At 31.4% G+C, this 9,469-nt stretch overlaps 2 long non-coding RNA genes across 2 annotated transcripts; both read left to right on the plus strand.

Moving 5' to 3' along the window:
* Positions 1–3,597: 3,597 nt before the first annotated feature.
* LOC145329867 (uncharacterized) lies at positions 3,598–5,735 on the plus strand. The gene is made up of 4 exons (XR_013883169.1): positions 3,598–4,174; positions 4,715–4,784; positions 5,180–5,237; positions 5,645–5,735. It is a non-coding gene; the product is annotated as an uncharacterized LOC145329867 (long non-coding RNA).
* Positions 5,736–6,015: 280 nt separating this feature from the next.
* On the plus strand, positions 6,016–6,504 carry LOC145329828 (uncharacterized). The gene is made up of 2 exons (XR_013883142.1): positions 6,016–6,113; positions 6,333–6,504. It is a non-coding gene; the product is annotated as an uncharacterized LOC145329828 (long non-coding RNA).
* The last annotated feature ends 2,965 nt before the right edge of the window (positions 6,505–9,469 follow it).

The raw sequence follows: 9,469 nt of genomic DNA on the forward strand, positions 1-9,469 counted from the left end.
TTTATTTAACTGACTCTTATTACAACCAAAATTGCAATTTAAAAATATAACAAACTAATTAAACAAAAAATCAAGATTTTGATCAAATATTTATTTTATCAATCGATTGAAAATAAGATAAAGTTTATTGGATAATTTTGCAACTTAAATTTTGTTTGAAATCCTTATAATAAAGTAACAGGATGTCTTTTTGTTTGCACCGAAGAATCTCGCTAACCGCTGAGCCGATCGAGTTCTCCTTAACAGTGTAGCTTCTCATAGGTCCTGGGAAGGTTTGTAACTATTTCTCAATGTATATATTTGAATTACAAAACAAACACTTCAAGTGCCACTAGAGTCCTCTAGGATCGTATTCGCTAGTTAGTAAATCAAATACCTCATTAGAGCCCCTAGTGGACATTGCCGAAATTGATAATAACAAGGATGACAACATCTACAAACATGAACAAATGAAACGAGCAACAACACTTTTAATATTTAACAACAGTTTTTTTTCTGATAATGCTATCCCAATATTAGTCAACTGGATGATTAAAATGGACATACTTTATTATAGAGATGCTTCACAAGACCTAAGAGTTTTAGTAATTTATATGTATATAAAATGTACATGTCATGTAAAAAATTTAAGTAGAAGGCTTTAAATTCTAAAGCTAATGCATAATATAAGTTTAAAAATGACCTAAAAACATCATTAAAATTATTAAATTTTCAAATTTACAGCTAAAAAAATGAAACTGTCCGCAGAGATAAGAAACCTTTATTGTAGAAAAATTTTGCTTCTGTATTTTATTTTCAATGTATAAAATTCTAAAACGTCTTCCTACAACAAAGACGACCATCCTTGTAATAATAAAAGTACATGGTGCGCATTTAATAAATAAACTGCTAGGATATCAGAAACATGCAGCTCACAATTTCATACAATAATAATACATAGGGTTGCACGGATGTTTAAATTAAAAGCGAAGCTTTTCTATAATTAGGGTCAGTCCGTCCGTTACAGTTAGCTTTTGTAATTAATTTAAACAGGTCAGAATTGTCCCATCGATTTTAAACTTTGTAAAATGATTCCTTAAACAGTTAGGCACGACTTTAAAAGCGCAGCAACTCTATAATCGTTACCAGAAATTCCGTACGTCCATTTAAAACATGCAGATTTTTTATTTTTTTTGACAACAAATTTTTGTTAAAATTATCCGATTCATCTGTTTTTTTGGTATACTGATTCTTTTACAACAAGGTATAGTGTTAGAAGCGAAGCATCTCTATAATCAAGTCCTAAAAACGTCAGAATGTCCTTAAACAGTAACATGTATTCAATCAGTTTTGCAACAAATTTACTTATAATTTTGTGTATAGACATGTGCATTAATTTTTAGTTCTGACACTCAACAAGTGTTATCATTTATCCTTCCATTTCAAAGCTTCGCTTTTATGAATGTTGTCATCCTTGTTTCTTTATGCACTACTAGCGGCTGCGCCCCAGCATCTTGGGGCTCTATATTTGAAGGAAAGAAAAAATATCCTAAAACCACTCTAAGTCTTAAATCTTTAATTAAAACAGCCTAAAACCATTCTAGAACCTATTTCTCTAGAATAAAGAATTCATGAATCGGTTCGGCCGTTATCAATATCTTAAGCTATATAGACAAAAAATTCTTACTACTATACCTACAAATTTAATTTGTTATAAAGTTCTCACAAATTTTTAAAAGAGAAGCCTTTCTATATGTGTGTGTGTGTAGCCATTGTTTCTTAGTGTTTGGACCTAAGTAGTCATGGAGAAGGACGAGACACTTTTGTATAGCCACTAGGGCTATCAAGCTCCACGCTCAAGTACATTATGCCTTGACCCGCTGTCTCAAGGGAGCTACTCTTTATTACCTCACCCTCGCCGAGTAAGGCAGGTGTCCCAAATTAAGTCACCGTAATGAATGACGCTCTCCGCAGAGGAGCTTGGGATAAGGGTTGTACAGATATTATGTACATGACTATTAAGTATCCAAACCACTCAATAATCTCCCTTCTTACACAACCAGGGGAAGTTGCGTGAACGTATTCAATTGAGAAATTCGAGTTGCCCCACGGGGACTTGAACTCGAACTCTCATCATCGTATTTCTTAGCCTTTCTATATAATTAGGGTCGGTCCGTCTGTAACGGTAACCCCTTTTAAACAATTTAGACATGTTAGAATTGTCCTATCAATTTCACAATTTGCACGATTGATGATTCCTATATTAATTAGGTACGGTTTAGAAAGCGTAGCAACTCTATATAATCGTTACCTAAAAGTCCGTATGTACGTCCATTTAAAACATATTGATTGTTAACCTTTTTGACAAAATTTTTTTACGTTATATAATTTATCTAATATATAATTATCCTATCTATCTATCTGATTTTATTTTGAATACTGGTTCCTATTACAATAAGGTACAATGTTATAAGCGAAGCATCTCTATAACCAAGTCCTGGACAGGAAGTAAGTCCCCAGTAAAATGTTGGTCACATGTCACAATAATTGTGACAATATTATTTGTGACATGTCACTAGTTTTTACAATTTTAAGATTTTTTGTGACATTTCACAAAGAAATGAATCCCTCCAAAAATATTATTTGTGACATGTCACTAGTTTTTACAGTTTTAGAATTTTTTTGTGACATTTCACAAAAAAATAATTCACTCCAAAAATATTTTTTGTGACATGTCACTAGTTTTTATAATTTTAGAATTTTTTGGGACATTTCACAACAAAATGATTCACTCCAAAAAAAAATGTTTTGTGACATGTCACTAGTTTTATAATTTTAGAATTTTTGTGACATTTCACAAAAAATTATCCATACCAATTTACAAAGAAATGATTCCCTCCAAAAATATTATTTGTGACATGTCACTAGTTTTTACAAATTAAAAATTTATTTGTGACATGTCACTAGTTTTTATAAATTTAGAATTTTTGTGACATTTCACAAAAAATTATCCATACCAATTCACAAAGAAATGATGCCCTTCAAAAATATTATTTGTGACATGTCACTAGTTTTTACAATTTAAAAATTTATCTGTGACATGTCACTAGTTTTTACAATTTTAGAATTTTTGTGACACTTCACAAAAAAATATTTGTGACATGTCACTAGTTTTTAAAAGGGAAATTGTGACAGGTCACCAAAAAAATTAACCCATTATATATCAAAATCCCAAATAAATATATTTTTTGCAATTTATATTATATATACTCCTCTAACACCATGGAGGACTATATTCGATTGTGAAGAGAGCAAAAAAAATGCCCAAAAAATCTTAAAATTTGAAAAAACTTTATTTTCTGGCGCATGCGCCTGGTAGTGTTGTCAAATATTTTTTAATGGGGCCATAATATAAGAATAAAGATTGAATAAAAATAAGATTCTAGGGTTTCTAGCTTATATTCAAAAATATTTTATTACAAAATTTTAAATTACAATTTAGTTAAGAAAATTACAAAAATAAGTAAATTTGAACCTATTGGCACTCAGTCACAACAAAAGATGGCAACCTTAAAAAATTTAAAAATTACATTCAACTGTTACAAACAACATTGGTGAGTGTGACTGAAATTGCAAAATTAAATTGTGTAAAATTACGTTATTCTAAAAACATAAGTTATAAGTTTATGGTAATTTTTAGTTTATTTACGTTTTTACATAATTAATTTTCATAATATATTTATTTTTCAATAAAGTAAAGCAAAACTCGCTGCTTTTCTTTTAAAGTTTAATAGTTATTTCTCGTATCGTATTATAAACGGCTTTCCGCGGATATAGAATGTACAATTATAAGATTAAAACTAGTTTTTTTTAGCCCCGAGGTCCCGGAGGCACCGGCTAAAAAAACTGGTTTTAATCTTATGATTGTACATTTCTATATTCGTAGAAAACTGGATATAATACGATGCTAGACATAGTTTTTTCGTATGGATGAGAACCGGTTCCTATCCACCGGATTCGAATGAATACGAGAAATATTTTTCTAAATTTCAGAATCAAGAATGCAGGGAGTTATATCAGAGTTTGAAGCTAATATTTAAATCTGGCTTGTACGCCAGTTTTACTAAAGCGTTTCAGTTTGTTGACAGCATTGACCTCTGCAGAGTTGAAGCTTTGAATTTAAATATTTATCAAGGTAAAAAAAACGCGTATTACCAAAAATTTGTATTTTATGGCATGTTATTTTTTTTTAAATTTTGTCAATAAATCGCTTATCATGACATTTTGAATTAAAAAGATTAAAGTAACATTGTTCTATCATATGTATTCTTTAATCAAATACCTCACAGAGGAGAGGGATACATACTATTTGTACCCAAAGTTTTATAATCATGTTCGTTGGATCAAATACTTTGGGTTGGTACTAATATTGAATTTTATTGGTTGGTTTAAAACTAGTAGGGAGTATTTTGAAGTTTATAACAAATAATTATATTTTGTTCATGATTATTGGGGATGTATAACAATTTATCTCCATTGTCTTATCCCTGTTAATAGTAGACAGTCCACCCACTAACAAATGTCGTAAATTATTTTTTTTCCAAAGTCTTATCCCCTAAAATCCCTGAAAATTTTTTGCTATTGAACTAACAGTTGTTTTATTCGCAGTACGATAGAGTAACTTAAAACCTAAAGATACGCACATACCAAAGTCAAATTCTTGTTTTATGTTAAGGTGGGCAACGAGAGCAAAAGTGAAATCGAAATTAACTGCTGTGGACTTTAGTGCTAGCTCAAGGAATAAGGTTTATGCTTAATTGATTTGACAACCTATTTAAAACCTAAATTATACATGTATTAAATGTATCTCTAATATTTAATAGGTAGACGTTCCTATAAAAATAATTTAGAAAAACATCCTAGAAACTTTAAAAAGCATGTTTTGCCTAGTCTCCTGAAAATAGTCGTAATCAGGGAGGGAGGGGACATTTGACTGTACATTGCACTAACTACCAAAATTTTACAAACGCTTTCTAGTTTCTGATATTCATTGGCTATAAAATGTAGATACACTAATAGTGTCGAAATGTTCTTTAATTTTATTTATCAGGAGATGTATACCTATACATTTATCGTTTTTGTTGACTTGTAACGTAAGATGCCAGATATTATGTAAACCTTATTTCTCTGTTGATTTTAGTCAAACAGATTTGGTGCTTAGTTTCACCATTGTCTTGCCTGTCCGTTCGCTCCTTAAGGTAAGATTCACATTCCCACATGAACAATCATTACACCCCAGAAAAAAGTCCTTGTGTAAAAGTTCCAGGATGTCTGTCTGTGTGTCACACAATTGAGAATGGAGTATAGCCTATATAGATCTAATTTAGGATCCTTGATAATCAATAATTTTTAAAAACAAAGCTTTTCTAGTATTAGGGCAGGTCTGTCCGTACTTCCGTCCTTCTGAAACTGTTTGCTCTTTTCTTGAAAATAAATTTCTTTTTAATACTGATGTTTATACAATTAGATAAAATTGTTAATAGATAATTTAGATAATCTACAAGTGGATTTCTTCTTTCTAATACTTCTACGAGACGAACAGACAGATCCTTTTTATACAGTAGTTTCGTTTGAATAGTAAAGTTAATAATATATTTTCATTAAGGATGTCGTAACTGCTGGGGGCACACTTCCAGCATCTGAAGCTGGATGGTAACAGTCATTTATCAGCGCACAGGCTGCTTTGTATGCTAAGGAAAGAATTCATATCAAATTATTGTTTTTTAAGTCTCAAAAGCAATTAAAATATAGAAAGGCAAATATAAAAAAAACCTATGATAGAAGACACATCCTATTGAAGTCTTCACCCCCCCCCCCCTTTTTGTGTCTTGACTTATTCTAACTTAACTAAAAAAAGTTTCCTATGTTTGCTATGTTAGATACATGACAATGTGTAATGTTAAATTAATACCTAGCATGTCGAACAAAGGAAATAACCTAAGAATGTTTATTTTATGAATTCATAAAAAAAATAATAGGGATTTGAAACCTGTATAAAAGAATAAAATCCGATATTCCACATAATTTCAAAGAAAACTGAATCACCAAGGACTTTTTTCAATGCAAAAGAACAGGTAATACTATATCTGTATCTTTAATAGCAGCTAAGATGTTTTTAAAAAATATGTACAAGGTTTACGACATACTGGCATTCAAATTATAGAGTAATTTTGCTTTAAAATCAACTAATATCATGTTTAATAATCATAAGAATAAACATAAATTCGTGTATTATGGTCATAATAATACTTGAATGTTAAGAGTAATCTTAATAATAAAGTTTTCTTTTTCAGGGATACTGTAGAAGAAAGTATGCCGTTGATTTCGAAGCCTTATTGTAACTGACCTCCATCGTTAATTAACATATATCCTGCATTCCTTTTTTTGGGAGAGTAATTTTTAGCATTAGAACTTTTTGTTTTGCAAGAGTTGAACTTATTAACATAAATAAATTGCAGTGGTTTTCACTATAATGCTTGGCGACAAACCAACCACAAATTAAAACAACAAAAGTATTGAGGGGGGGGGGGAGTCTTTAATCCTTAATTAACTTAACATAAATTCACTTAAAATAAGTATAAAAATACTTTGTTTGGTCGGCAAGCATTAGACGGGAAAACTTCTTTCTATAGTATCAAACTTTAAATATGTTTTCTCGTATTCATTCGAATCCGGTGGATAGGAACCGGTTCTCATCCATACCAAAAAACTATGTCTAGCATCGAATTATATCCAGCTTTCTACGAATATAAAAATGTACAATCATGAGATTAAAACAGTTTTTTTAGCCCGTGCCTTCGGTACCTCGGGGCTATAAAAACGGGTTTTAATCTTATAATTGTATATTCTATATGCACGGAAAGCTGTTTATAATATGATGCGAGAAATAACTATTATCAAATGCTGTGCTTATTAAGTTTTGTCAAATGGTGTGCTTATTAAGAAGTTAATATTTATAAATAAATCTATTTTTTTATTACCTTTTTATTTCTGTAGTACCATTGTGACATGTCACTTGTGACGTGTCACTTATATTTCATGTTAATAAAAAATTGTGACAAGTCACACACATACTTGGTGACAAGTCACACAATACTTTGTGACAAGTCACATATTCGGAGACATTTATACATTCAATGTGACAAGTCACAAACATTCTTAGTGACAAGTCACACAATACTTTGTGACAAGTCACATATTCTGAGACATTCATACATTCAATGTGACAAGTCACAAACATTCTTTGTGACGAGTCACATATTCTGAGACATTCATACATTCTATGTGACAAGTCACACACTTTCTTTGTGACAAGTCACACAATACTTTGTGATATGTCACTCAAAAATCTTGTGACATGTCACATTTTTGATGACAAACTCACTATATAAAGTGTGTGACCGGTCACAAGTTTAGGTGTGTGACATTGTGACATGTCACAAACGTTAACATCGAAAAAAGTTGTGACATTTTTCAAAAACATGTTACTGGGTCCTTAATATAAAAGCCTCTATATAAAAGCAATTTTTTAACAATTTTACTTCAATTTTTATTAGGTTTCATACATTTTTTCTGCGTATTCAGTTCTGACACTCTACTTGTATAGTGTTAATGTTCGTTTGTCCTACCATTTCAAAGCTTCGCTTTTATGGATGTTGTCATCCTTGTTATATTATGTTCAATCAACCCTTTCTAAATTGTCCTGTATCAACGACGACCTGTGAGCCTGTCACATTGCTTGCGCGTGTCTCTCTCTTTTTAGTCAGGAGGTCAGAACTCGCTTGCGCGCTATTATCACGTTCACTCACGTTTATGCATCACCAGGGATTTATAGGGATAAGACAATGACCGATAAATTGATGCACATCCCCTGTTAAAATTCAATAAAGTCCCCAAAGTTGTTGAGGCAACGATTCAGAAAACTATTTATAAAAAAAACCTTTGGGACAATATCCCCTTCCTCCATGATTACATATGCAGTACTCACTTTCGTTTCCGTATTACGCTAGCGTTCAGGGATAACGGAAAAGTTCAATATTTTATGGATGTTGTCATCCTTGTTTCTATTTGCATTACTAGCGGCTGCACCCCACTGATCTACAGGGATAGAACAATGACCGATAAATTGATGCACATCCCCTGTTAAAATTCAATAAAGTCCCCAAAGTTGTTGAGCCAACAATTCAGAAAACTATTTTATAAATACTTTGGGGACAATGTCCCCTTCCTCCCTGAGTACATACGCAGTACGCACTTACGTTTCCGTATTACGCTAGCTATCAGGGATAACGGGAAAGTTTAATAGGATACATTATTATTTTCTCTATGGATACATATGCATAATATCAGGAAATACCCACAATTTTAAAAAGCGAAGCTTTTCTAAAATTAGGGTCGGTCCGTCCGTAACGAATAGCTTTTTTAGTTAATTTAGGTATGTTAGAATTGTCCTATCGATTTCAAACTTTGTATGATGATTTCTGTAGTAGTTTGGTACGATTTAGAGGGCGTAGCAACTGTATAATCGTTGTCAGAATATCCATAAGTCCATTTTAAACATGTTGTTTTTTTCTAACTTTTTTAATAAAAATTTTTATGTTATATAATCATCCGATTGATCTGATTTTTGGAGTACTGATTCCTATTACATTAAGATATTATAGTTATGACTTTATACATTTATATTCTGATTATTCAGTTCTGAAACTCTAAAAGTGTCAATATTCGTTGTCCTACCATTTCAGAGCTTCGCTTTTATGGATGTTGTCATCATTATTTATATAAAAATTAACTTGAATAGCACATTCTACCGTTTAAGTTTACGGGTTTAAGGGATTCATAAGGATAGTAAATCAATTGTATCATCACATACACTCAAGTTGACGTATATTACACTGGTTGGCTAGCAGGGACAAAGGAAAAGGTAAATTGATAATAATATTCAAACATTTTTTTTTGTATTAAGATTAACTTGAATAGTACAACTCTACCGTTTCAGTTTCCAGGGATTAAGGGATTGGCAAAAATAATTGGGAAAAAATATCCTCTTATTTCTTAAAATTCTTTTACAAATTTTTAAAGGTGTTTTTACTTCGTCGTGCCTAACTACTGAGTAGTGTTGGGCCGGATATCTGGCCAATGTTCGATTTCCGGCAAATTACCGGATATCCGGCCGGATAATCGGCATTAGTAATAAGCCGGATGTTCAGATAGTTTCAATATCCCGTATCATTTACATTTTTTTTCATCTAATAAAACCTATAGGTATTGTGAAACAGAGAATTATTTGGGTCATGGAAAGTAAACGAAGTTACGGGTTTCTAGAAAGGGGGAAAATATACTGTGAAAATACGACGAAACCCGCAACTTTGTTTTCTTTCCATGATCCGAATATTTTAAGTATCTGAAATTTTAAAAAAATTGCATGGTG

This window comes from Acartia tonsa, chromosome 1 (genome assembly GCF_053477335.1).
Source record: "Acartia tonsa isolate MP-2025a chromosome 1, ASM5347733v1, whole genome shotgun sequence".
In the NCBI taxonomy this organism is placed as follows: Eukaryota; Metazoa; Arthropoda; class Copepoda; order Calanoida; family Acartiidae; genus Acartia; species Acartia tonsa.